Source organism: Bos indicus x Bos taurus, chromosome 10 (assembly GCF_003369695.1).
Source record: "Bos indicus x Bos taurus breed Angus x Brahman F1 hybrid chromosome 10, Bos_hybrid_MaternalHap_v2.0, whole genome shotgun sequence".
Taxonomy (NCBI): domain Eukaryota; kingdom Metazoa; phylum Chordata; class Mammalia; order Artiodactyla; family Bovidae; genus Bos; species Bos indicus x Bos taurus.
Window position 1 is genome coordinate 36,866,007 of NC_040085.1, and position 26,708 is coordinate 36,892,714.

General features: G+C 46.8%; 1 long non-coding RNA gene and 1 pseudogene across 1 annotated transcript; one reads left to right on the forward strand and one right to left on the reverse strand.

Annotated features, from left to right (window-relative positions):
* Window positions 1-7,002: 7,002 nt before the first annotated feature.
* On the forward strand, window positions 7,003-7,526 carry LOC113899509 (annotated as a pseudogene).
* An 8,685-nt stretch (window positions 7,527-16,211) lies between these two features.
* On the reverse strand, window positions 16,212-20,563 carry LOC113900185. Its single transcript, XR_003513080.1, has 2 exons — window positions 17,787-20,563; window positions 16,212-17,654 (listed from the first exon to the last, which is right to left on the reverse strand). It is a non-coding gene; the product is annotated as an uncharacterized LOC113900185 (long non-coding RNA).
* Window positions 20,564-26,708: the final 6,145 nt, after the last annotated feature.

A 26,708-nucleotide genomic window follows, 5' to 3' on the forward strand; every position in this document is an offset into this window, starting at 1 on the left:
GAATCCCCATGGACAGAGGAACCTGGTGGGCTACAGTCCACAGGGTCACAAAGAGTTGGACATGACTAAAGCGACTTAGCAGGCATGGGCTAGGACATGAAGGTGGGGCCTTGGTCTGATGAAATTAGTGCTCTTATAAGAAAAGACACTGGAGGAAATTCCCTGGTGGTCCAGTGGTTAGGACTCAGTCTTTCCACTGCCATAGCCCTGGTTCAGTCCCTGGTTGGGGTTGGGGTTGAGGGTGGGGAAAGACACTGGAGGATTCCCTCCCTCTTCCTCTTTCACTCCCTCAGTTCCTCTCTCTATGATGTGTGTGTGTGTGTGTGTGTGTGTGTGTATAAGAAGGCAGCTTTCTGCAAGTCAGGAAGAGTGCCCTTTCCAGAGTCCCTCTCCAAGCACTGACATGGCCAGCACTATGATATTGGACTTCTCAGTGCTCCAGAGCTGTGAGAAAGTTAATTTCTGTTCTTAGACCACCCAGTTTATGGGGTTTTGTGACGTCAGCCTGAACAAACTAAGGCTGTCAGGTATCTGGGAGGTGCCGTGGAGTGGTTGGGCGAGGGTACGTGGGAACTTGGGGCAGTGGCTAGTCACCATTAGGTACAGAAATATTTCAGTCTATTTAACAATTGAAACAAGTAGATTGTGATGGCCCAGTACTGCTCACGGAAATAACATTATAGAAGAGGCAGACAATGTACAAAATAAGCAAAATAAACAGTATGTCAATGGTTTTATGTGCTGTGAAGAAAAAAAAAAAAAAAAGGCAGAGGAGAGAGTTAGGAGACGCCATGGAAGAGGAAGGCATAAAGAGAAGGACACAGCACATTCCTTCCATTGAAGAGCGCTTTCCAGAAGTTACACTCTACACTTAAAGCCTGTTGCTCAAAACTTAGTCACTCGGCCACACCTGGCTACATGAGAAGATGGGAAATACAGACATCATTCTGAAAAGCCATGTGCTCAGCCATTGTAGGAAGTGAGGTTCCAGGACTGAAGATGCAGAGACTGGATATTGGGGAACAATCAGCCACAGCATGGGAAAAACATGATTATATAGAAAGATAATTTTCACAGGTGTCAGGAGACCACTCCTCTGGGTTTCTCACATTTGTGGGTGTCCCATAAGCAGAGGCACCGGCTGCCTTCCTTCTGGACTCTCTTTGCAAGGATGTTTGTATAGCAAATAGTCTTAGAGAGAGACAGTGTCTCCCTGTGGAACAAAATACAGGAGTGTTGAGTGTCCAGTATAATAGAATAAGATTTCCTTCTTCAGAAGAAGTCAGGACCTACGGACCATCATAAAATACTTGGGTTCCCTAACCTCAGAGATCCTCCCCTGTAATGTAACCCACTGCAGGCTCAGGAACCACTCGGCCCTCTTTGCACTGACCTATAGGAGGAACTGGGGATCGGGAAACCCCCATTAAGATGTGTATTTATTTAGTCATTCCCAGGAATAGAAGGAAAATGGTAGCTTTATAATAAAGAATCTGGCTGATACCATCTTTACAAGAGGATCAAATGACACAACCAATAATGGGACAACTTGACATCGTGTTCAGTTCAGTCACTCTGTTGTGTCCAACTCTTTGCGACCACATGGACGGCAGCACGCCAGGCTTCCCTGTCCATCACCAACTCCCAGAGCTTACTCAAACTCATGTCCACCGAGTCGGTGATGCCATCTAACCATCTCATCCTCAGTCCTTCCTTCCAATGAATATTCAGGACTGATCTCCTTCAGAATGGACTGGTTGGATCTCCTTGCAGTCCAAGGGACTCTCAAGAGTCTTCTCCAACACCACAGTTCAAAGTGTGTCCTTAATGTAACACTTAATGTAACACTCTGAGAAGAACAAAACCCACAGCTTCCTTGCTTTTTTAAAAAAATAGCTTGATTCTAATCATGAGGAAAAACCAATCCAAATCAAGGAATATGCCATAAAAATATTAGCATTATGAAATACAGAAGAGGGTGGGAGAATTCTTCTCAACCACAGAGGGTAGTTCACCACAGACTGGTGATAAAGACCCTGGCTGGTTGTGAAGGAGCAGAGGCTGGAGCCATTAAAAGGCATTGCATCAGTGTTTCCGTTTAATGCCTCAGCCATCAATGACTCCTCAGAGGCTGCTTCAGCTACCTGTTCCAACGCATCCTGGGAGTTGCTGGGCAAATATGTGGACAGCATTTCAGTCCTAAACCTGCAGGGCCCCCCCACCTGCAGGGCCTCCTGCTCTCTATAGGTAATGGTTTCAGCCTCTCCTTCAAACCTAGTCTCAGCAGGGACCACTGAGTCACCCAAACCTCAAGTCTGGCTTTCGGGAAACAGCCACCGGCCTAAAAATGTGTCACTGTGAGAAGGAAGGAAAGGGAAAGATAACTGAAGGCCCAAGGTACAGGCAGCCTCTGCTCTCTCTCTCTCTCCAGGAAACAGAGGGCCCCTTTCCTCACTCCAATCCTTTCTCACTCTTATTCTTCTTTCAGGAGAACTTAAGTCTGTGGCTAATCCTTAAGATCCAGAATGAGTCAGACATGGGTTTTGAGTCCGGATTCTCCATCTACCAAAGAATAATAATAATACACCTTCCTCCTGGGATTGAGGGTCCATGGGATAACTTACAGTAGGGCATGAGGGAGCAGGAGGTGAGGGTCCACTGTTCTCCCCAGGAATATCTGGACAAGGTCAGAGGTGGATGGCCCCAACCATGGTGCCTCTTGGACCACCCTGGAGAGGTTTCCAGTCACACAGCAGGAGAGATGGGCCTCCAATCAGAGGCCCCGGGTTGCTGTGGTCAGGGGGCAGGGGCGGGTGCAGGCTGAGGGAGCGGGGCGGGGGTTCCACTCGAATAAACTGCACACCTAAGATCAGTCCAGGCAGAAGACTCCGGGAATTTCCTACTACCTTCACTGCAGATGTCCTATTTATAAAGCTGAGTCACAGACAGTCAGTCAACATGTAGAGACAGGAAATGAGGGGCACACCCAGAAACAGGGCCTCACCCACCCACAGGCAGGGGATACCCTGGGTCCAGCCTGGCTGTCCCCACTCTTAAAAGCACCTTGACAGACTCTGGGCATTTGCGTTTCTGGCCCAGCTTTCTCTTTCTTATTGCATTGACCCCCTTTCTGGTTTCTTTGCTCCAAAGTAGCCTGCTCTGTTTCAGGGTTATAAACTTCCACGGAAAGTCTGGCATCTTCATGGCTGGCTTACAAGCAGTGCCAGTCCCTTCTGGGGGGTGGGGGGCCCTCCATCTCCCTCTGAGACCCAAGGGATCAGGCATATGCGCGGATCTAACAGCGTCTGTCTGCTTCTCTGCATGATCACATGGGCCTGAATGCCTCTTGCTCAACCCAGCCTCTGTGTGAAAAAACCAAGTTCTCCTAGGAGTGGTTCCTTTAGTTCAGGGGTGTGGACGCCTGGGGTACAGGCATCATCAAAGTCAGCAAGGGAGCAAAAGGGAGCAGAGTTCAGCTAAGACCAGCAGCACTTGCCTGTCCATCAGCCCCTCCTGGAGAAGCCCTGGAAGGACGGGCTGGAGGGGTACCCTCCTCACCTCCCCATGTTTCAGCCACTCCACCAGCCACTGAAATCAGGGTCACCAATCACGGCTGTGAACAAGGCCTGCCCATCCTGACCCCAGCAATCCCATCAAATGTTGGGCAAACCCACTTCCCCACCCCACAGTTGCGCAGAGAAGTTTCCAAACCAAAGCAATCTTCATAGTCAGCCACAGTTACTCATCAAACAGGCACACCATGCATGGTCAAAACATTCTCACCTCCTGACCCTCCCTCAATAAACTTCTGCTCAGGACCAAGTGTGGGAACCCCCAGCTCAGTGAGCCTTGTGGATCTAGCTCTGACTCCTGGAAGTTCTGGGGATGCGGGAGGTTCAGACTTGGGGGTTCCCAAGCCCTGAGGCCTTGGGAGTTAGGGTCACAGCAGCGCAGGTGACCAGGGCTGCATGGGCTGCACTGGGAGGGGCCCGGGTGCTCACACTTGTCTCCCAGGTGCTCCAGCTCCTCCGCCATCCCCATGTCGGGTGACCAAAGGACCCTAGGGTTTTCTCTGGGTGGCCCAGCTGGATAGCGGGGCTGTGTCCTCCCGCTCTTCTGGACCTGAAGCTTCTCTTACTGTCTACTGTCCCTGATACTTCTCCAGACCAACCCCTCACCCCATCAATATCCCCTTCAAAAGTCTTCCCCTTTTCTCTGTCTTCTTCCTCCTCCTCTCCAAATCCTTCCCTCTCTCTTACTGATAGCATCCCCGCCCTTCCCCTTTCCTGTTACCAGAGAATGTTAAGCCACTCTTTCTCCCATCACAGTGGTCAGTGGCCTGACTACAAGTCTCTGAAGCCATGGAGACCCTGAATGTTCGCATCACAGAGGCCTGGCCCCTGCCTGGAGGAGGAAGCATTTTCCACTCCTTCCACTGAGTCACACCCTCAACCCTCACCACCCACCTACCACAGAGATTAAATAGGGTGGGTGCTTCTTTACTGTAGCAATGGAAAAATTGAACGTCAACTTAGAAAAAAGAAAGGTTGAAACGAATGAGAACTGACAAGTTTCAGTAAGTTTACCAGGCACAAATCACCCTGCACAAATTAACAGCATCTCTCCCCGCCCACAGTAGCTGCTAGGAAATATTACTGAAAAGATACCATTCACCACAGCAACAGGAATTATAAAATACATAGGGGTTAACCACGAATACACAAAACTTCTACACAAAAGTGTTTTTTTAATTCTAATAAAGGAAACAGAAAATGATCTAAATAAAAAGAGCATGTTCCATGCTTTTGGACTGTATGGCCTAATAGAGGATGACTTATCTTGGATGAGTCTGTAAAGACCTAATTGAATTCATGATTAATCTATAAATTCAGCTCAATCTCACTCAAAATTCCAGTTGGACTTCTTTTTGAGGAATAATAAATAAACAACTTTCAAAAAGACGGGTAAAGAAGAGGACTTGCTCAATCAAACACGCTGCACATCCATAGTAGTATAGCATGGCACTGGCTTGGTGACAGAGAGACCAGCGGGACAGAACGGAAAGCACTACAGTGTACCCATGGGTTGTGTTTGAATATATACATATCAAGCTTCCCTGGTGGCTCAGACAGTAAAGAATCTGGCGGGCTACAGTCCATGGAGTCTCAGAAGAGTCTGACACAACTTAGCGACTAAAACAACTGTAGTAGTAGCCAACAAGTCCCAATGTCCTTTATATCTTGATAATTGTTGAATCTAAAGTAATGGGTATAGCAGGTTCGACAATACTATCATCTCTGCTTTCATATGTTTGATATTAAAAGTTTTCTTTTTTTAATCTGTATGGCTTAAAATAACAAAAATTTGCTTCTTGATCCTACTATGTGCCCATCATGGATCAGTCAGGTCTCTCCCCACCTCACTGAGAGGCACAGTCTAGTGAGCACCGGCTGTCTGCTTCCACGGCAGAGGAAAAGAACCCTGGGGGTCCATGTGATGGTGCTTAAGGCTTTTGCCTGGAAGTGAAATGTATCTCACTATTGACGTTTCATTGATAAAACAAGTCACATGGCCACACTTAACTTTTGTGACTCAGGAAAATATGACCCACCTATATGCTCAGTAGGAGACCTGGAAATATTTGGCGAACAGCATAAATGATTACCACGGCTCTGAAGACACGAGTCTAGAAATTAAAGGCCAAAATGTACTGTGATACACAACACTTTTTATGGAAGAATTTCAACACCCCCTACCCACATGCTCAGCTTTCTCACTTGTGATAAAACGCTCAACATTATACCAAGATTGGGAGACCCACAATGGCAGGGACAGTTTATCTGTCTTTACCTTTCTAACCCAGAGCACCTGTTTTGTCTTTACCAGGTGCTAAATTCAGGTTTACTGAGCTGAAGAGACCCTGGAGACAAGCAGTGTGAACTACCAGGCTTTCCCTTATGGAGCCTATTTCTCATCTCACTTCTTTTACAAATTCGGTTTTATGACATTCCCAGGCAGAACATGGGGCTGCTGCTGCTTTTCTAGGCCACTGGGGTGGTGGCTGCAGTCATGAAATGAAAAGATGCTTGCTCTTTGGAAGGAAATAATGACAAACCTAGATAATGTATTAAAAAGCAGAGACATCACTTTGTGAACAAAGGTTTACATAGTCAAAGCTATGGTTTTTCCAGTAGTCATGTACAGATGTGAGAGTTGGACCATAAAGAAGGCTGAGCACCAAAGAATTGATGCTTTTGAACTGTGGTGCTGGAGAAGATTCTTGAGGGACCCTTGGACAGCAAGGAGAACAAACCAGTCAATTCTAAAGAAATCAGTCCTGAATATTCATTGGAAGGACTGATGCTGAAGATGAAGCTCCAGTACTTTGGCCACCTGATGCGAGGAGCTGACTCATTGGAAAAGACCCTGATGCTGGGAAAGATTGAAGGCAGGAGGAGAAGGGGATGACAGAGGATGAGATGGTTGGATGGCATCACTGACTCGATGGGCATGAGTTTGGACAAACTCCGGGAGATAGTGAAGGACAGGGGAGCCTGGTGTGCTGCAGTCCATGGGGTCGCAAAGAGACATGACTAAGTGACAGAACACCACCACCACCATGGTTGATCTCTCTTGGCCAAGAGCCCTGAGCTTGAACTCACTTATGCCAGGGACTCCAGAAGCGAACCTTGGGATCATCCCACCCAAAGGCATGCATCTTATAGGTGAGGAAACTGAACCTCAGAGAAAGTAACCTAAGTAAGGATTTCTATTTTCTGGAAGTGTCTGTGGCCAGCAGTGTGCCCTGCAGTTTGCTGTGGTTTGCTTCAAAAGTGTTCGGACGGAACAGAGCTTGGGAAACCATTTCTCCCAATCTCCCTCTAACTTCTTTTTCAGTCAGTGCAAGCTTTAGAACCAATCACTCAGCAATCACTCAGACATCCTCTGCCTCTGGAGCAGCCAACACCTTTTTTTGAGCTTAGCTCTTATTTCCACTCAACCATGAGCTCTCAGATTCGACAGAATTATTCCACAAAGGTGGAGGCTGTAGTCAACCACCGAATCAACATGCATCTGTGGGATTCCCACACCTACCTTTTCCTGGGTGTCTGTTTCAACTGCGGTGATGTGATTCTTGAGGGCCTGGGCCACTTTTTCTGCAAACTGGCCAAGGAGAAGTGCGAGGTCCCTGAGCATCTCCTAAAGATGCAAAACCAGCACAGTGGCTGCACTGTCTTCCAGGATGTGCAGAAGCTGTTTCCAAGACGAGTGGGGTAAAACCCTGGGCGCTATGGAAGCCATCAAGCTCGTAGAGAAGAACCTGAACCAGGCCTTTTGGGTCTGCATGTCCTGGTCCTGACTGTGCAGACTCCCAGCTCTGACTTCCTGGAGAGCCACTGCCTAGATGAGCAGGTGAAACTCATCAAGCAGATGGGCAGCCGCCTGACTAACCTCCCAGGCTGGCTGATCCTCAGGTGGGGCTGGGTGAGGACTTCTTCGAAAGGCTTGCCCTCAAGCATGACTAGGAGCCTCTGGAGCCCAGTGGCCTTTAAGGAGCCCCTCTGCATCCCCCTGGTATCAGGGTTTCTGCCTGAGTGTCTCTCTGTAGCCACTGGACAGCTTTTTAACCACCCTGGAGCCCTCTCCCAAGTCCTGGACTAAATGAAAACAATTTTTTAAAAAGTCTGTGTGGGGAAAAAAAAATCTGTGTGGCCTAAATCCCTTTGCCTTAGCATTCTGCAAAATGCTTGTGGCTGAACTGACTTTGCAACCCCAGTCTGGTGCTCTCCGTGCTCCATACTGTATCCAGCCATCCTGTAAATTGCCACATGTTCAGCAAAAGTAAAATTAACAGAGAGAGAGTTGTTTGTACACTGTAGGCAATTCTGCCTGCTACTCCACTCAGTGAAGGGATATGAATCTGCTGTTCCATGTGGGTCTTGGTTCCTGCCTCCTTCTCATTGTGTAAGAACTGGCCAGATTTGGTGATGCTCTAGCACAGTCCTAGACACAGGCCAACCCTTCTCCCGGGGCTCCACTGAAGAGACAATGTTCTGTCCCAACACCTTAGTGAGGAATGGTCTCTAATGTGGCACTGCTCATTGCTTCCCAAGGGTCATTTGGACCATCCTTCCGTCTTTAGAACCTGAGCCTGGGTGTGCTGTGCTCTGCAGTAATCACTGCCAGCACAGGGGACAGGCTGCCAGGAAAGAATTCATGCAGATCAGCACGTGTGTTCAATGACCCCCTCTTGCTGCGGCATCTTATCGGCAGGGGAGTGTGGAGAGAATGAAAACTTGAACAAACCTACACATCACTGGACTATGAAAAATCATTAAAATATCGAGGGGTTTGAAGGTTTAATGACCCAGCAAAGATGGAAAATACTTAAATGCAGATCTCAGTCATTAAAAACGTGTTTTGCACGCCACATTTACCTCCCATGAAAATGGCAGGGTAGGGGTAGAGGGGCAGGAATACACTTAGGGTGAGATTGCCACAGCTCCCCGAGAGGGCGGGTTAGAAAAGTGAGTCACAAATCTCACTGAGTGCCCAGTGGGGTCAAAGCTCTCAGGTGCTCGGGTGGTCTTTCCGTGGAGGCTGGTGGCTCTGTCACCATTTAAAGCTGCAGCCAATCCACCACTGCAGAGCCTTCTGAACTGTGCAAGACGCAGGAAGCTCTCTCCTGAGAGACCTCCCCTCACAGGGAAAGATGCCAGGTAGGTTCTGGCTTGGCAGAAGCATCAGGAAGTAAGGCAGCTGGAGAAACGTATGTCACAAGAAACACGAGCAACTGGGAGCAAATTCCTAGAGAGAAACAAGTTAGTCTCCGACCACAGCATGTTGTTTTCTGACCAGACCTTCCTTTCTGTGTTAGTTTGTTAGGGTTACTGTAACAAAGCACCAGAGACTGGGTGGCTTAACCAAAAGAAATTTATTTTCTCACTGTATTGGAGGCTAGAAGTCGAAGATCGAGGTGCTGGCAGGCTTGGTTTCCTCTGAGGCGTCTCTTCTTGGCTCGCAGACGGCCACCTTTTCCCTATGCCTTCATGTCCCTTCCCTCCTCCTGTGTCCTCTTCTTATGACACCAGTCATTGCTGGATCAGGGCCCACCCTAAAGACCTCATTTTAACTTAACTACCTCTTTCAAGTCCCAGTTTCCAAATCGGTCACATTCTAAGGTACTGGGGTTTAGGACTTCAACATATAAATTTGGGGGGGGGGCAGTGCACAAGCCAAACCCTGCTGCTGCTGCTGCTAAGTCGCTTCAGTCGTGTCCGACTCTGTGCGACCCCACAGACGGCAGCCCACCAGGCTCCCCCGTCCCTGGGATTCTCCAGACAAGAACACTGGAGCCAAACCATAAGAGTTGTTAAATGATTATAACACCTTCAAAAGGAGGCTTGGGGAGGGGCTGCTTTGTTTTATAGAGAAAAGTAAATGTTCATAGTGTGTGGAGTGGCTTCTGCCTTTCTAAGTTTTTGACTCCAGTGAAAAAGTGTGGAAGTGTTAGCTGTTCAGTCACGTCCGACTCTTTGCAACCGCACAGACTGTAGCCCACCAGGCTCCTCTGTCTGTGGAATTCTCCAGGCAAGAATACTGGAGTGGGTTGCCATGCCTTTCTCCAGGGGATCTTCCCAACCCAGGGATCGAACTCGGGTCTCCTGCATTGGTAGGTGGGTTCATCACAAGCGCCACCTGGGAAGCCCTCAGCACATACAGTTAAGTGAACAAAAGCAAGTGGACGAAAGTATATTGCCACTTGGAAAGAGGGGGGTGGGTAGGTATGTATATTAAAAAAAATTCCTGGAAGAATGAAAAACAAAACAGAGGGAGTCCTAAAGACCCCCTTTAATGCTAAAGATAGTGTGACCAAGATGTCAGGTCCTGACCTCTAGGAGTGAAAGTGGAGCAAAGGGACAAGCGGCCTGGCCTATCCCTCCACCCAGTTCAGGTGAGTGTGAGGAGGAAGCCACGGGAGTGTCTGTCCTGTATAGCACCCGAGATGGGTACTTCAAAGAGATTTTCTCCTTTAATCATTTATAGTTTCACTTTGAGATAGGTATTTTTATTACCCTCATTTATAGATAAGGAAAGGAGAGCCAAGAGCAGTTAAGCAACTTGATCAAACTTATAAAGCAAGTTGCCAAAAATAGGGCTCGGGATCCCAGCCACTGCCTCCCTCTCTGGTTGGATGCCGGCTGGAGCTCCTGGGCTGTGGCCACAGTGAGGTCATGCTTCCCTAGGGACCTGGTTTCTGCCTCCTTCTTCACACCCTCCCAGAGTGGGGCACCAGGCCCAGCTGCAAGGGAGAGGGCCTCTCCCAACCTCCTGTCTTCTCTTCTGCCTAGGGAGGGAGTGGCTCTAAGCCACTGGTTTTCAATGTAATTGTGTATGAAAATTGCCTGAGGAGCTTTCAGAACTACTGATGCTCAGGTCCTACACTCAGAGATTTAATTTGTCTGGGTTGCAGCCTTGGCATGGGGCTTTTAGACAGCCCCCAGGTAATCGAATTGCAGGAGATGTGAGTTTGATCCCAGGGTTGAGAAGATGCCCAGGATAGGAAATGGCAACCCACTCCAGTATTCTGGCCTGGAAAATTTCATGGAGAAGCCTGGCGGGCCACAGTCCATGGGGTTGCAGAATCAGACACGACTGAGCAATTAAGCACATACACACACACAGAGGTAATCCTAAGGTGCAGCAGTTTGAGAAGCAGAGCTTTGAGCTCCTGCTGTTTTCACGAGTACTCAGGTCAGGGATCATAGGTATCACCTGGGTGTTTGTTAGACCTGCGTGCTCTCCGGCCCCGCCCAGACATACTGAATCAGAAATTTGTGTGAAGGGACAGTGAAGGGAAGGGGGTCCATGACTCCTCAAGCCTTCCTCGTGATTCTCTGTGCCCAAAGCTTGAGAACCGCCGCTTGGTGCAGCAAGCCAGAGACAGACCCTTGGTGCTGTGGTTTGCTTCATCAACTGTCACAAAATTGCTGTGTTATTGCCAAGGAAGATTAAGTTGCTGGTCCTGGGCAATGAGACTGTCCAGGCCTTTCCCCTGAGAATAAAACTTCACGGCCTGTGAGAATGTGTTTAAATGTGATTTGGAATCGACTGGAAGTCGGTGTAGCTTCTGAGAAGGGGAGTGACATCAAAACATGATGATGCTACTCAGCTACTGTGAACAAGAGGTGCTAAAGGGACCATCGGCAGCCGAGGGGGAACTGTGACCCTTGGGGACAGATAGGCTGGGGTGGGCAGCTGAGGTGAAGCAGCACCCTGGCAAGGCCTCACCTGCCAAGGCCTGTCCACTTGAATGGTGTATTAATCTCCTAGGGCAGCTGTAACACATTAATACATGTGATTGAAAACGACACCTGTTCTTGCACTGCTCTGGAGGACAGGAGTCTGAATTCGGTTATCAGCCGGGTTGACTCCTCCTGGAAGGTCTGTGGTAGGAGAATCGGCTCCATGCTTCTCTCCTGGCTGCTCCAGGCTGCGGGCAACCCTTGGGGCTCCTTGGTTTGTACAGCAATTGCTCCAGTCCCTGCCTCTGTCCTCACATGACCTTCCCCTCTGTGTCTTGATTCTCCTTCTCCTTTCTCTTATTAGGACAGTCCCTGGATTTAGGGCCCACCCTAAATTTGTCATGTGAATCATGACAAACTGTGGAAAATTCTTAAAGAGTTGAGAATACCAGACACCTTACCTGCCTCCTGAGAAATCTGTATGCAGGTCAAGAAGCAAGTTAGAACCGGACATGGCGCAATGGACTGGTTCCCAATTGGGAAAGGAGTTCGTCAAGGTTGTATATTGTCATCCTGCTTATTTAATTTATATGCAGAGTACATTATGCAAATTGCCAGGTTGGATGAAGCACAAGCTGGAATCAAGATTGCCGGGAGAAACATCAATAACCATATTGAGATTCATATTCAGCTTCAGCATCACTTCATGGCAAATAGATGTGGAAACAATGGAAACAGTGAGAGACTTTATTTTCTTGGGCTCCAAAATCACTGCAGATGGTGACTGCCATGAAAATAAAAGACCCTTGTTTGCTCCTTGGGAGAAAAGCTATGACCAATCTAGACAGCTTATTAAAAGGCAGTGACATTACTCTGCTGACAAAGCCCATCTAGTCAAAGCTATGGTTTTTCCTGTAGTCATGTATAGATGTGAGAGCTGGGCCATCAAGAAGGCTGAGTGCCGAAGAATTGATGCTTTTGAACTGTGGTTGTTGGAGGAGACTCTTGAGAGTCCCTTCGACAGCATGGAGATCAAACCAGTCAATCCTAAAGGAAATCAGTCCTGAATATTCATTGAAGGACTGATGCTGAAGCTCCAATACTTTGGCCACCTGATGCAAAGAACTGACTCATTGGAAAAGACACTGATGATGAGAAAGATTGAAGGCAGGAGAAGGGGACGACAAAGGATGAGATGGCTGGATGGCATCACCAATTCGATGGACATGAGTCTGAGTAGGCTCTGGGAGTTGGTGGTGGACAGGGAGGCCTGGCGTGCTGCAGTCCATGGGGTCACAGAATTGGACACAACTGGGTGGCTGAACTGAACTGACAATCTAGGATGATCTTATCTGAAGATCCTCCATTCACTCACAACTGCTAAGGTTCTATTTCCAAACAGGGTCAACCTCACAGGTGGTGAGGGAGGGGTTTAGGCTTTGAGTGTACCTTTGGGGGGCCTGCCATTCAACCCACTACGAATGGGAAACAAATCCCACTTTCTCACAGCAGCCCTCTCTAATGCTGATTCTGGGCAGAGGGGTGACCTGAGGAACCTGCTTCTCTCAGGGCAAACACAATGGGCCTGGAATTCAGCACTGAAGACTGTCTTCATAGCGTTCTCTACCAGTGTGCTTTCCTGAGAGCTCACTGAAGCCCTGCCGCAGAGCTGAGCTCTGTGCTATTGAATTGATATAAAAGGAGAAACTGAGGCTTAAGGAGGGCTTTCCAGGTGGTGCTAGTGGTTAAGAACTGGCCTGTCAATGCAAGAGACATAAGAGACGTGGGTTTGATCCTTGGGTCAAGAAGATTCCCCCGGAGAAGGGCAGGGCAACCCACTCCAGTATTCTTGCTTGGAAAATCCCATGGACAGAGGAGTCTTGTGGGCTACAGTCCATGGGGTCCTTAAGAGTCAGACACAACTTAGGGAGGTTGACTTGCTGAAGCTCCCAGAGTTAAGGGTGGTCTTCCCACTCTAACTGTGCTGCCCCTTCTGTTGGTATCAGCTGGTTTCAGGAGTCATGACAGCCTGGTTGTCTTCACGAAAGTAGGGGGCTGGGGATCTCTCACCTGGGACCAGTGGTATAATTATCGTGCCAGCCAGCTTGTCGCCGAGAGGCTCCTGGGGACGATGGTCTGGTCACTTCTTTGTTTCCTGTGACCTCTTTCGGTGCCACTTCTACACACACAGAGTGCTTTGTGCCTGCCAGGCACTTGGCCTCTGGGAAGAACTCAGTAAATGTGAACAGAATGATTTTTTTGTTTGCTTGTTTTTGGCCCCAGCTCAGCAGGAAACCCGTTTGATATACACAGTCCAATAAAATACATCTATTTTGGGACTTAACAATCCAGGGGACCCACAGATGTACAGTCAGAGTAGAAACAGTGGGTTCTGACACCAATCTCCTTGCTCTTGTCAACTCCAAACTGTGACATGCTGTAGGAAAGCAGCCAGGAGACTGGTGTGGGTGTGGTCACCTCCAGGTGGCTCTGTGTGGTCCAGTCAGTGATGTGAGGTTGCTTTCATCTTTAGGGTCGTCATCAACGAGCCCAGTGGGCTCAGGTTTGTTTGCTCACCTCAGCCACAGCTGCTGCAGCTTCTAGGAATTCAGTCACGTGTGGCTTGAACGACCCCAGTGTCCCATCCTGGGACTCCTGCCTGCCTATTCTCAGCTCTCAGCCTTTGGGTTTCTAGCTACCAGTCTGACTATTCCACCATCACGTCAAACCAAAATTTAAAAAATCAACCTATCTTCCCCTATCAGAGTAGTTCCCCTTCCTAACCTTTCCCATCTGCTTAATGGTACTACCTAGAAAGCTGATGTCACTGCTTGGCCCTCACCTTTTCTCTCTTCTCTACAGGCGACCTCTCACCTTTAGATAGGAGGTGGGGTGCAGCTATGGGAGATGAGGAAGGAAACCAACAGTTTTGAGCACTCACCACAATGAGACAGACCAGGGGCTGATGCTAACTCACTGATCTTCTCAATAATCCCGGGAGGTGAGGACAGGGTTACTGTCCTAATTTCAAAAGTGAAAAACCAAGGCTCAGGATGATTGAGGTCTTGGGGCCATGCAGCCATGAGGTGGGGATCAGGACCCAAGCCCGTGTTCTTTGCGCCTGGCAGTGATGCTCAGCCTGACGTATGCTTCCTTTGCTGATTCCCTAACTGCTGCTTCTCTCTCACTTTTGCTAGCGCTGCCTAGTTCAGGCCTTCACCATCTCCCTTCTGAACAGCGGCAACGGCTTCCCAGCTATTCAGTGCTTCTACTCTTTTCTGCTGCAAATTTGCCCGTGTCCAACACTTTCTATTTCTTTTATGTCTCCCACAGTGCCTGGCCCAGGACTGGACGCGGGGTAGACACTCAGCACATCTTGTTAGCAGAATGATATGGGCCTGGTGCCTTGGGAGATTAATTTTCTAGCATCTAAGTAAGAGTTTTGATTAGGCTAGGCATCATCTGATTTGCTGCCAAGGATGGCAGGTATAGACTAGGTTAGAAGTGTGGTTGACTTGTTACCATCCTTAGTGACGAAGGATGAGGATGGAACTTACACGGGAAGTTCACAGCTAAGGGATGACAATTACTTCTTAAAGTCCTTAGCTTCATCTTCTCCACTGACAAATCTGTAGCCAGTCTGTTTCTCTACTGTCGCACAGCTTCAAGGGAAGTCAGACAGTCCCAGGGTATTCATTACCTGTGCACCAGGAGCCACAAGTCCAAGGAACTGCTGGATTCTCAGGTGACTTGGATGAAGAAAGTCAAAGCAACTTTAGCTTAATCTGACCCAGGAAGGTCTGATACACATTTCATGCAAATCAAAACCAAAATTAGGTATTACTTCACACACTAGAGCATTAAGGACCACAAGAATCAGCTCCATATGTAATCTTGGAACAGCAATGTGATGAAAAGTATATGCTCGTGATGAATGTCAAAATAGTTCCTGGTCTCTTGGGTTTGGTATCTTGGGAGAGCAAGGTGGTAGAGGACAGTGGTTAGGAACAAGGCTCTGCAGTCAAATTCCAAGATTTGGTCCTGGTGATGCCATTCAAGCTATTTGACCTTGAATAAATTACTCTCTGGTCTTAGTTTTCTCATCTATAAAATGGAGATAATTTTAGCACCTATCTCCTAAGGTTGCAGTGATGATGAAAGAAGTAAATATAGGCAAAATATATACCAAGTGCTTAACCAATGTTACTACATCCTTAAAAGCTAATCTGCTTTTACAAAAATCATTATTTCTGCACAGTAAGCATTAAAAGCTTCAAACTCCTCACTGCCCCTCCCCTCTCCTAGCTCCTGGGGCAGTGAATTAAAATAATAGACTTGATCTTTGTCTCTTAAATTCAACAGAGCGGTTATTCCTAACCAGTGTTGTCTATTGCAATGCAAATTAATGTAAACTATTCATTTTATCTCAAAATCACCTCAGACTCCCACAGTCATTAATTTCAAACCCAGACTTGCCTTTGTACACAATTATTAGTTCTTCTCTCAGGGTCGGGAATGTAGCACTTTCGTTCATTCACAAAAAAGTTTAGGAGCCTTTCTTGGTGGTGGTGGTGGTAGCCATGGCAGTGACTGAATGAGTCCAACAGAGCACTGGAGTCACTGTGTTAGAAATTCCCATTTGCTGCTGCAGAAAAGTTATACCATCTAAATGGGGTTTTTAGGCTGAAAGCATGGCAGTTTCTCTACCTTGTTAGCAAGATAGGAAGTTCCAGAAAGGAGGTGGCTGTGGGATCCTAAGCAAGCCTTCACCTGTCTGTATCTTTAGATATCTCTAAAACAAACAGATTATATTAAAAGGTGCAGTGGTTCTTTCCCTTCCAAAAGACCCTATGTAGATGTGAACCCTGTATCAGGAAGCTGGGCTCTTTTTTTTTTTAGAACTATATTAAAATACTCCCCTCTGACCCCAGCATTGCCACCACACATCTAAACACACACACACAGTGAAATTATAAAACAGTGCCCATTTATTAGTGCTAAGTGCCAAGTGCTTTACATACATCGTGACACTAAAGCTCACAATAAACTTCTGAGGTAGCTATTAAGTTTTCAGACACCCATAGAGGCCACAGTGAAGCCCAAAGAGAGAGCCTAGATTCTTCCCTGTAAAACAGGAACCTGAGCCAGGTGACCGAGGCCTTCCAAGTGCTTGACCATTGTATACATCTAGATTATTGCATTCCCAAACCTTCACAGTCAGCCGTGGTCCTGGGATTGGGCAATTCCTGTGGGACGCTTCCTGACGTCCGAAGTGTGGAATGGCACTGTGTCCTTGGGATTCTACTTTTCGAATCTGTTTTGGGTGGGCTGGTTTTATGAAGCAGTGCAACAAGAGTTCTCTTCAGGCTCTTGAGAGCCTCGAAGGCAGACAGACATTCTGTACTTTTGATTCCAAACTGCCTCCCTTCCTCTGAAAAACTCAAGGCCCTCGACAGTCTCACTGGGGAGAGAGACTCAGCTCCCTCCTGTGGCTTTTCAGTTTGCGTCAGGCCGCTGGGCAAGGCTGCAGTGATGTGACCTCACTTTCGGTGTCTGGTTTCAAAGCCCGTATTTAAGTCCCCGATTCTACTGCAGCTGCACATTTTCTGAGCCTTTATCTTTTATCCCTGCCTTCAGAACTTCAGTCTATGCGGCCAAGCTCCCTCTCTCTCTCTCACACACATTCTCATTCATTCTCGATCTCTTTGAAAATATTTCACAGTGGAAAATTAACACATTGGAATTAACACGGTTCCCTGTGACAAGAAAGCACACAGAAGTGAGAACCAGCGTCCTTATAACCGCAGTGGTAAGGAATGTCTTTGGAACCATTCTCTTCTTCACAGGGCTGAGAGCTCCAACAGAACTCATCAGAGACTAAGACAGTCTCAGAATGAGAAACGCACACATTTATTATGAGCAGCTGCATTCATCTGAGTTCGTGGAGGGATGTGGGGCAAGACTGGCATTCATTCACTGCTCTGGAAAAGCCTGATGCCATCACACCCAAAGGAGTGAGTTCCGGGTGCCATGTGGGGCATCCACCAGGCTGCAGCCCCTGCAAAGGTGGGGTCCAGGCTCTCCAGGGAGTTGGGGTCACAGGGCCTCCTTATCCCCACTGCTGGGGCACCAAGGGGCGGGGCCCAACCTGTCAGAGGTGGGCGGGGCCATGTGGGGGGACTTCTGAGCAGTTCCCCACATTGCCCCCCTTCCCCCACCCCAAACCTTCAAAGAAACAGTTCAAGGGTTGCAAGTCAGCGCCCTGCCCTGGGCGTTGCAGAGGGGCAGGGCCCAGCCAGGCACCTGCAGTCCCATCGTCGGCCCCTCAGGGATCAAAATCCTGCCATCTGCGAAAGGAAGGCGCTGCTTTATTTCCGGTTGATCCTTTCTTTGGGTAAGGCTTTCCCTCTGGTTTTTAGCAAGAAGAAATACAGAACACTCAGCTAAATTTGAATTTGAGATAACAAATATGTTTTGGTATAAATATGTCCCCAATCCTGCAAGGGGCATGCTTATATTAAAACATTTTTTGTTATTTACCTGAAATTCAAACAGCACTGGGTGTCCTGTATTTTATCTGGCAACCATACCTCCTTGCAGCCCTCCCCGAGGCCTTCCCAGGGAGTGCTTATCTTGCAATGTGCTCTCAAGCAGAAATTCATCAGTTCTGATTCTCCTGGGATTCCTGGTGAAAAAGCAGACTTCAGGCCACATCTACTGAATATAATTTCCAGGGGTAGGACCCAGAAATATACATTTTATCAAGGTGGTTGTCTAGGTGATTCTGACGCACATTTGTATGAATTGTTTACTGCCTCCAAACAAATTCCCTAAAACACAGAGGCTGAAAACAACCACATTATCTCACAGTTCAACATAATGAGACAGGAATTTGGAATTGACTTAGCTTTGTGATTCTGGTTAAGCTTCTCTCATGATGCTGCAATCAAGGGGTTGGTCCAGGCTGCAAACATCTCTAAAGACTGTTCTGTTGCTGGAGAACCTGCTTCCAAGCTCAGGTCCTTTCTGGCTATTAGGTGGAAATGTCAGTTCTTCAACACATGGACTGATTGGTGCCTTTTCCCAGAGTTAGGGATGACAGAGACAGAGATACACAGAGAGGGAGGGAGAGAGAGGGGAACTCTCCAAGACAAATCCACATCCAAGGGAAGAGAATTACACAAGATCATCCATTCCAAGAGGCAGAACCATTGGAGGGTTGTCTTAAGAGGCTGTCCACCACCATATTCAAGTCGGAGAATTATGATAACAAGTTAGTCCTCAACGTACCACAACCAAGATCACATTTAAAAATTGGAAGTCAATGTCTTCCTTTACTCACTTTTTCCCTGTTTGCACCCCTCCTCCCCATATAGCCCTTGGGGTTTAAGACAACAACAATCAGGAAGAAAAATAGTCAAAATGACAATCTTAGGAGACTAGCAAAATGTTAAAATTTTAAACGCCTGCAAATATTGAGGAGGAGAAAATTAAACACCAATCCCACACATATATGGCTGTGTCCACCCAAAAACCCTCAGCATTCAACGTGACTCCTGAAGAACCTCCGATGAGGACTTCTGGAAATATAATACAGAAGGTGACCAGCTGTCCCAGTTTGCCCAGGTTTCTCCCAGATCCTGGGAGACCCTTCAGTCTCAGGCAAATTGAGATGGCTGGTTATCTTCTAACATGGAGCCAGTAAGAAATCAACCACTCTGCCCCTGTCTATAGACTGAGTGGGTCTATCCTGTGACGAAGTGGAGAGTGTGGGCTTTGAGCTAGAAGCCCACCAACAGGTGCCCTGAGCTGTGACTGTAAGCTATCTCACACAGAAAGCAGGCCCCATAATTCTGCTTTAAGCTTAAGTATAACGATGCCCATGGAAATGCCTTGTAAACTGAGAGGTACTGCCTAGATGCTCTTTTCTACTCTTTTGAAGAGAAGACCCTGATCCTAACGTGAAAGGTGGGACCAAAGTCATCACCCGTTTATACTTTTGCAACCAAATGTGACATTGTCTCTTTCAATTAGGCAGATGTGCTGGCCTCCAAAAAAGTAAACATAGCCCACAAAAGCCATATGACACACCTTTAATCTTCATTTAGTTTGCACTTTAATCCCCCAAATTGATTCACACTGTTCCCTCCAGAAACTGCTACCCTACTGAAAAGGACAGTCATCTCTATTGTATCCTCAATGACGAGTTTCCCAGAAAATCTGTGCGAAGTCTTGATAGGAAAGACATGATTCATTTTTCACAGCTCTGAGGGTGTGACTCCCTCCTCTTGGGAGAAAACCTGTCACCAGCGGCACTCATTCCCTCACCCTCCTCGTCTATCTGTCCAGGCTTGGGAGGCTTTTTTTTTTTTTTGCTAGTGAGAAAGGCAGCAGTCTGTAAATCATATGCAAGTGTTCAAGGCAGGAGTCTGTAAATCATATTCAAGTGTTCATTCCCTCTCTTTTTTTCTTCTGCGTTTACCAGTTCTGTGCAGGCCTGCCCAGTAATATTAATATGATGCCAAATCTCAAAATCAAAACAGAAAATGCCATCTTGAACAGACGCCAGTGATTTTTGAGGAGGGCCAGTTAGCAAGACCAGCCACGGTTGTGTTTTGTCCACTCTCCTCCTCCCCACTCCTGTACCCTGGCTGTGCGTCCCAGGCACCCAACAAAGATGCTGGACTGATGACGATGCTGAAGAAAGCCCATCTGGTCTGGCCTGTTCCCTGCCACCCTGCCACCATGTAAGCTAGGAGCTCTCCTGAGTCTCAATGGGAAGAATGATGCCTGGCCCTACTGCAGCATGGGGCAATGTGCAAGGATCAAATCAGATTCATGTAAATGAAAGATGTTTAAAAATCTTAGAGTGCCATATAAATGTGAGGGGTTAGGTTTTATTAGAGTCCTTCCTTCAGCCTGCTTCAGGTATCTGCACAGCTGAGTACTCCTGTAGTAGTATAATCTGCACTGTTCACTAATGAGAATTTGTACTTACTGACCTCAGCCAGCTTATCTCATAACTATAATCATCTTAACACAGCCACAAAGCTGCTGCCTTATGGTTTCTGTTTTACAGTTTTAATGCTTAAGAGGCTGATTTTTGGCCCTGCGTTAAATTAGACCAGTCTTCAAGGTGTGTCCTTTCCTCGATATGCAAGACAGTCATACCTCAGTTTATGAAGTAGTCTTTAGCTTTCTATTTTATAATATCTCTACATAAATACACACTGTTTTAAAACTGTTTTGGCTTACTTCACTCTGTATAATAGGCTCCAGTTTCATCCACCTCATTAGAACTGATTCAAATGTTTTCTTTTTAATGGCTGAGTAATACTCCATTGTGTATCTGTACCATAGCTTTCTTATCCATTCATCTGCTGATGGACATCTAGGTTGCTTCCATGTCCTGGCTATTATAAACAGTGCTGCAATGAACATTGGGGTACACGTGTCTCTTTCAATTCTGGTTTCCTCAGTGTGTATGCCCAGCAGTGGGATTGCTGGATCATAAGGCAGTTCTACTAACGCATATATATGGAATTTAGAAAGATGCTAACAATAACCCTGTGTACAAGACAGCAAAAGAGACACTGATGTATAGAACAGTCTTTTGGACTCTGTGGGAAAGGGAGAGGGTGAGATGATTTGGGAGAATGGCACTGAAATATGTATAATATCATATGCGAAACGAGTCACCAGTCCAGGTTCGATGCACGATACCGGATGCTTGGGGCTGGTGCACTGGGACGACCCAGAAGGATGGTATGGGGAGGGAGGAGGGAGGAGGGTTCAGGATGGGGAACACGTGTATGCCTGTGGCAGATTCATTTTGATATATGGCAGAACCAATACAATATTGTAAAGTTTAAAAATAAAATAAAATTAAAAAAAAATAAAAATGTTTTGAAGATTTTTCTACCACAATAAAACTGATTTTAAAAAACAGCAATGCTTAAGCTAAACTTAAATGAGTACCATATAATCCCTTAAAGAAGGGATTATAAACACATTTCCTCTGTTCATTAAGTTGCATGCAAGCTTGTATTTAATATATAATCAAAACATTCACAGCCATATCAAAAGAAATGACAAAATGTGTTCACTAATAACTCTACCTGCCTGATCCAAGTGACTAGTCTGAAAATGAAACTAAGTAAATTGTTTCACTATAGCATTTTTCTTCTGGAGGAGAAAGGATGGGAGAGTTGGGCTCAAAGACTCAACCTCATTCAGGGCACTTGGGGAGTAGGCCTAAGGGGGAATGCCATGCATAAGCTCTCTCAGCACATCCTTGTTTTTTTCTGAGCAAAGACACTGTGAGGTTAATTTTATGTGTCACCTTGGCTGGACGACGGAGCCTAGATTACTCATCAAATATTCTGGACGTTTCTGCGAGGGTGTTTTTGGTCGAGTTCAGTTCAGTTGCTCAGTCGTGTCCGACTCTTTGCAACCGACTCTTTGCATGAACTGCAGCACGCCAGGCCTCCCTGTCCATCACCAACTCCTAGAGCCTACTCAAACTCATGTCCATTGAGTCGGTGATGCTATCCAACCATCTCATCCTCTGTTGTCCCCTTCTCCTCCTGCCCTCAATCTTTTCAAGCATCAGGGTCTTTTCAAATGAGCCAGCTCTTCGCATCAGGTGGCCAAAGTATTGGAGTTTCAGCTTCAACATCAGTCCTTTATGAACACCCAGGACTGATCTCCTTTAGGATGGACTGGTTGGATCTCCTTGCAGTCCAAGGGACTCTCAAGAGTCTTCTCCAACACCACAGTTCAAAAGCATCAATTCTTCGGTGCTCAGCTTTCTTTATAGTCCAACTCTCACATCCATACATGACCTCTGGAAAAACCATAGCCTTGACTAGATGGACCTTTGTTGGCAAAGTAATGTCTCTGCTTTTTAATATGCTGTCTAGGTTAGTCATAACTTTCCTTCCAAGGAGTAAGCATCTTTTAATTTCATGGCTGCAATCACCATCTGCAGTGATTTTGGAGCCCCCAAAAATAAAGTCAGCCACTGTTTCCCCATCTATTTGCCATAAAGGGATGAGACCGGATGCCATGATCTTCGTTTTCTGAATGTTGAGCTTTAAGCCAACTTTTTTGCTCTCCTCTTTCATCAAGAGGCTCTTTAGTTCTTCTTCACTCTCTGCCATAAGGGTGATGTCATCTGCATACCTGAGGTTATTGATATTTCTCCCGGCAGTCTTGATTCCAGCTTGTGCTTCTTCCAGCCCACCGTTTCTCATGATGTACTCTGCATGTAAGTTAAATAAGCACGGTGACAATATACAGCCTTGACGTACTCCTTTTCCTATTTGGAACCAGTCTGTTGTTCCATGTCCAGTTCTAACTGTTGCTTCCTGACCTGCATACAGGTTTCTCAAGAGGCAGGTCAGGTGGTCTGGTATTCCCATCTCTTTCAGAATTTTCCAGTTTATTGTGGTCCATACAGTCAAAGGCTTTGGCGTAGTCAATAAAGCAGAAATAGATGTTTTTCTGGAACTCTCTTGCTTTTTCGATGATCCGGCAGATGTTGGCAATTTGATCTCTGGTTCCTCTTGCCTTTTCTAAAACCAGCTTGAACATCTGGAAGTTCATGGTTCACGTATTGCTGAAGCCTGGCTTTTTGGTCAAGGTTAACATTTAAATTGGTGAACTTTCAGTAAAACAGACTGTCCTCCCTTATACAGGTGGGCTTCACCAATCAGGTGAAGGCCTAAATAGAATAAAGACTTGGGGGGGGGGTGTCTGAATGAGTCCCTCAACTTCTTTTAGGCTTAATTTCCTTGTCTGAAAAACCAAAAGCGCTTTGTAAACACTACTATATAATGTCTGGTGTTACATTTATTGTATTTCCTAAACTCACAGTAGCAGCTAACACTTGAGGACATTGGCCAGGTTCTGTGCCACATACATGTATTATCTCATTTACTCCATCCAACAACCTATGTGGGAAACAGTAGCACTGACCCCATTTTACAAATGAAGAGACTAAGGTATAGAGAAGTTAAGGTACTTGCCTTAGGTCACGCAGATGGGACACAGCAGAGCTGGGACTTATACCTACATCTATCAGAACTTGGGGAATGTTCTCCCTAATGATTAGCTCTGTGACCAGGGGGGAGTTATTTAACTACTCAAGTTCTGACATTGTTGTATGTAGCGCAGGATACCTGTATGTCTCCCAATCCTGGTGTGAGCATTCAGGGGATCACATTCTAGCACAGTGTCTGGTGTGTGTGCTCAGAGTGCAACAAGATTTCCACTCCAGACTGCTGGGTCCCACACTGCCAGTCCCCATGCACAGAGGATGGCCGGCAGCCACAAGCCAAAAGGGGCCAGATTCCCTGGACATCAAAGGCCACTCTGCCACACTTACTAACATCTTATTTCAAGAAATGTTCTTCCTGAGAAGAGTCAACGAATTTGAACAAATTTTTTTGTTTTTCTTATAATGTTAAGACTTTTAATATGTTACAAATATCTTCTTAAATATATGAGAAGCCTAACTTACTCTATAACTCAAACTTTTTGGCAAATCAAACATTCCTTAAAATACTAATGAAATACATCCCATATTTAAAAATACAGCTGAGATTATTGTGTTAGTCTGCTCAGGCTACCATAACAAAATCCCAGAGACTAGCTAAAACAACAAAAATTTGTATTCTCACAGTAGTGGAGGCTAGAGGTCCAAGATCAAGGTGCCAGCAGGGCTGGTTTCTTTTGAGGCCTCTCTCCTTGGCTTGCTGATGGTAGCCTCCTCCGGTCTTCACATCTTTCCTCATTATACGTCTGAGTCCTAATCTCCTCTTCTTGTAAGGAAACCAGTCATATTTGGTTATGGTCCACCCTAATGGGGCTTCCCTGGTGGTGCTAGTGGTAAAGAACCTGCCTGCCAACACAGGAGATGTATTTGATCTCTGGGTCAGGAAGATTCCTTGGAAGGCATGGCAACCCACTCTAGTATTCTTGCCTGGAGAATCCTGTGGACAGAGGAGCTTGGTGGGCTACAGTCCAGATGGTCACAAAGAATCGGACACAACTGATGAGATTTAGCACGCAGTACACTAATGGCCTCATTTCAATTTAATTACCTCTTTAAAGGTCTATCTCCTTCTGAGGTACTGCAAGCCAGGACTTCAACATGTGAATTCTCAAAATACACAATATATACAAATATATATTAACTTTATTTACATTAAAATAAATCCCTATTTATTGGACATCTTCAGAATCACTGAATATGCATGAAGAATACATTCACTGACTATATTTGAGAAAATATATGCATGAATATATTCATACAGAGACTCTTTGAATGAAGCTTTCAGTAAACTGGTTATTTTGGTAAACCTGACAAGTTGGCCATATGGTGATGGCCACAAGTGATGATACTTGTTCAGTTGTCTCTCTGAGAATCAACAATTGGGCATATTGATCCAGAGCTGAAAATCTGTATGAACCACCATCTAATGGGACCTCCCCACCTCCAAGAGTATCACACTGTTCCCTGAGAGAGGAAAGCACTGAAAGCCATGATCAACTGTGGAAACAAGGGCAGCAGCTGGTTGCCAGGAGGCCAGGAAGAGGTGTTCTGAGGGAAGGCGTGGGGGAACCTCCAAATCTGAAGTAGGTCAGTTCAGCAGAGTGCTCCCAGGGAGCCTCCAGATCCTGGTTCAGGGGATGGGTTGGGGAGAGAGAGAAAAGGGTGAACCTAGAGAGAACTTCTATTTCCCAACTCTGCATTTCTTTTCCTCAGTCAGGCCACATGGGCAGTTCTGTGTCACAGTTGCTACTTGCTAGTCTGTCCACTAGTCAACCCTGTAGCAGCTTAAGCTCCCTCATGTTGAAACCCAAGTCCCCTCTTTCATTCATTTAACAGTGAAAACCCAGGGTATTGGTGATAAACCCCTTTCCCCCTAGGTGCAAGTGTGCGTGCTAAGTTGCTGCAGTCGTTATCTGTCGTTATCTGACTCTTTGCGACCCCATGGACTGTAGCCTGCCAGGTTCCTCTGTCCTTGGGATTCTTCAGGCAAGAATACTGGAGTGGGTTGCCACTCCCTCCATCAGGGGATCTTCCTGACCCAGGGATCAAACCTGAATCACTTACGTCTCCTGCATCGGCAGGCAGGTTCTTTACCACTAGTGCCACCTGGGAAGCCCTTTCCCCTACATCCCCGTCCACATTTAGCTACATCTTCCTCCCTCCCCGCTTTTCTTCCTTCCTTCCCTCTGCTTTCCCTCCCTTCTTCCCATCAGTCCTCTAAAAGAGATGACCCTCTTCCTTCCAGAATCAGTTTACCTGCTCTGGATCTCACTCCTCCACTCTGGGCTCCTCTACAGCCCCCCTCCCCTCATGCTCACTTTATCTTCAGCCACAATCTCTTCTTGTCCATCCTTTAGTACAAGCCTTCTTTCAATTAAACTCTACGAAATAGGCTACTGCTTTCACTTTCTCCACTCTGTTGCCTCAGTTTTCAGTCATATTTCATTTTTGTTTTCCCTCCAGGACCTACCACAAGCATCACGGGCACTCGAGAAAAGTTGGTTGGATTAATTACTGGGGAATGGAATATTCCTCAAGCGAGATGTGCAAGGATCATGCAGGGTGCAAAGACTCTGTTCCTGACTTTAAGGAGGGGGCGGAAGAGTCAGGGAGACAAGGTAGAAACATGGAAAAACAATGTTGCTAGAGCCAAACTGGAAACAAACATTAGAGAATCTTTAAGGGGTGAGTGCCAATCAGTGAAATCACGGTGAGTGGCAAGTACTGTGACGATTATGCCACAGCAGGGGGCACAGAGAATGAAGGCGCATCATAAGGATGGGGGGATATTCTGGTTGGGAAGGACGGTGTCCCTGGCGGGAGGAAGGCAGTGGAGGACGCACGCAATCTGGGCATAGGCCAGCTCTGCGGACCCAAATGGCAGATTTCCCATGGCTGCCGCTGCTGCTGCTAAGTCGCTTCAGTCGTGTCCAACTCTGTGCGACCCCATAGACGGCAGCCCACCAGGCTCCCCCATCCCTGGGATTCTCCAGGCAAGAACACTGGAGTGGGTTGCCATTTCCTTCTCCAATGCATGAAAGTGAAAGTGAAGTCACTCAGTCGTGTCTGACTCTTAGCAACCCCATGGACTGCAGCCTACCAGGCTCCTCCGTCCATGGGATTTTCCAGGCAAGAGTACTGTAGCGGGGTGCCATTGCTGGGCGTCTTTAAATCAGACCTCAGAGCCCTGCAGGCCAAGCAGCGTTTACAGCCCTCCCTGGGCAGACCTGCTACCCTGGATTCTTTCAAGAACAAGGAAATAAGACCATGTTGAGTTGAGGAGGCCTTTCATTTGACAGGCTGAGGAATCAAGGAAAATACATCTGCAAAACCAGTCTCATCGCCTTTGCTCCCATAGTAAGAGTAAGAATAACAAGAAGATAATGACACATCTGTAAAATGCT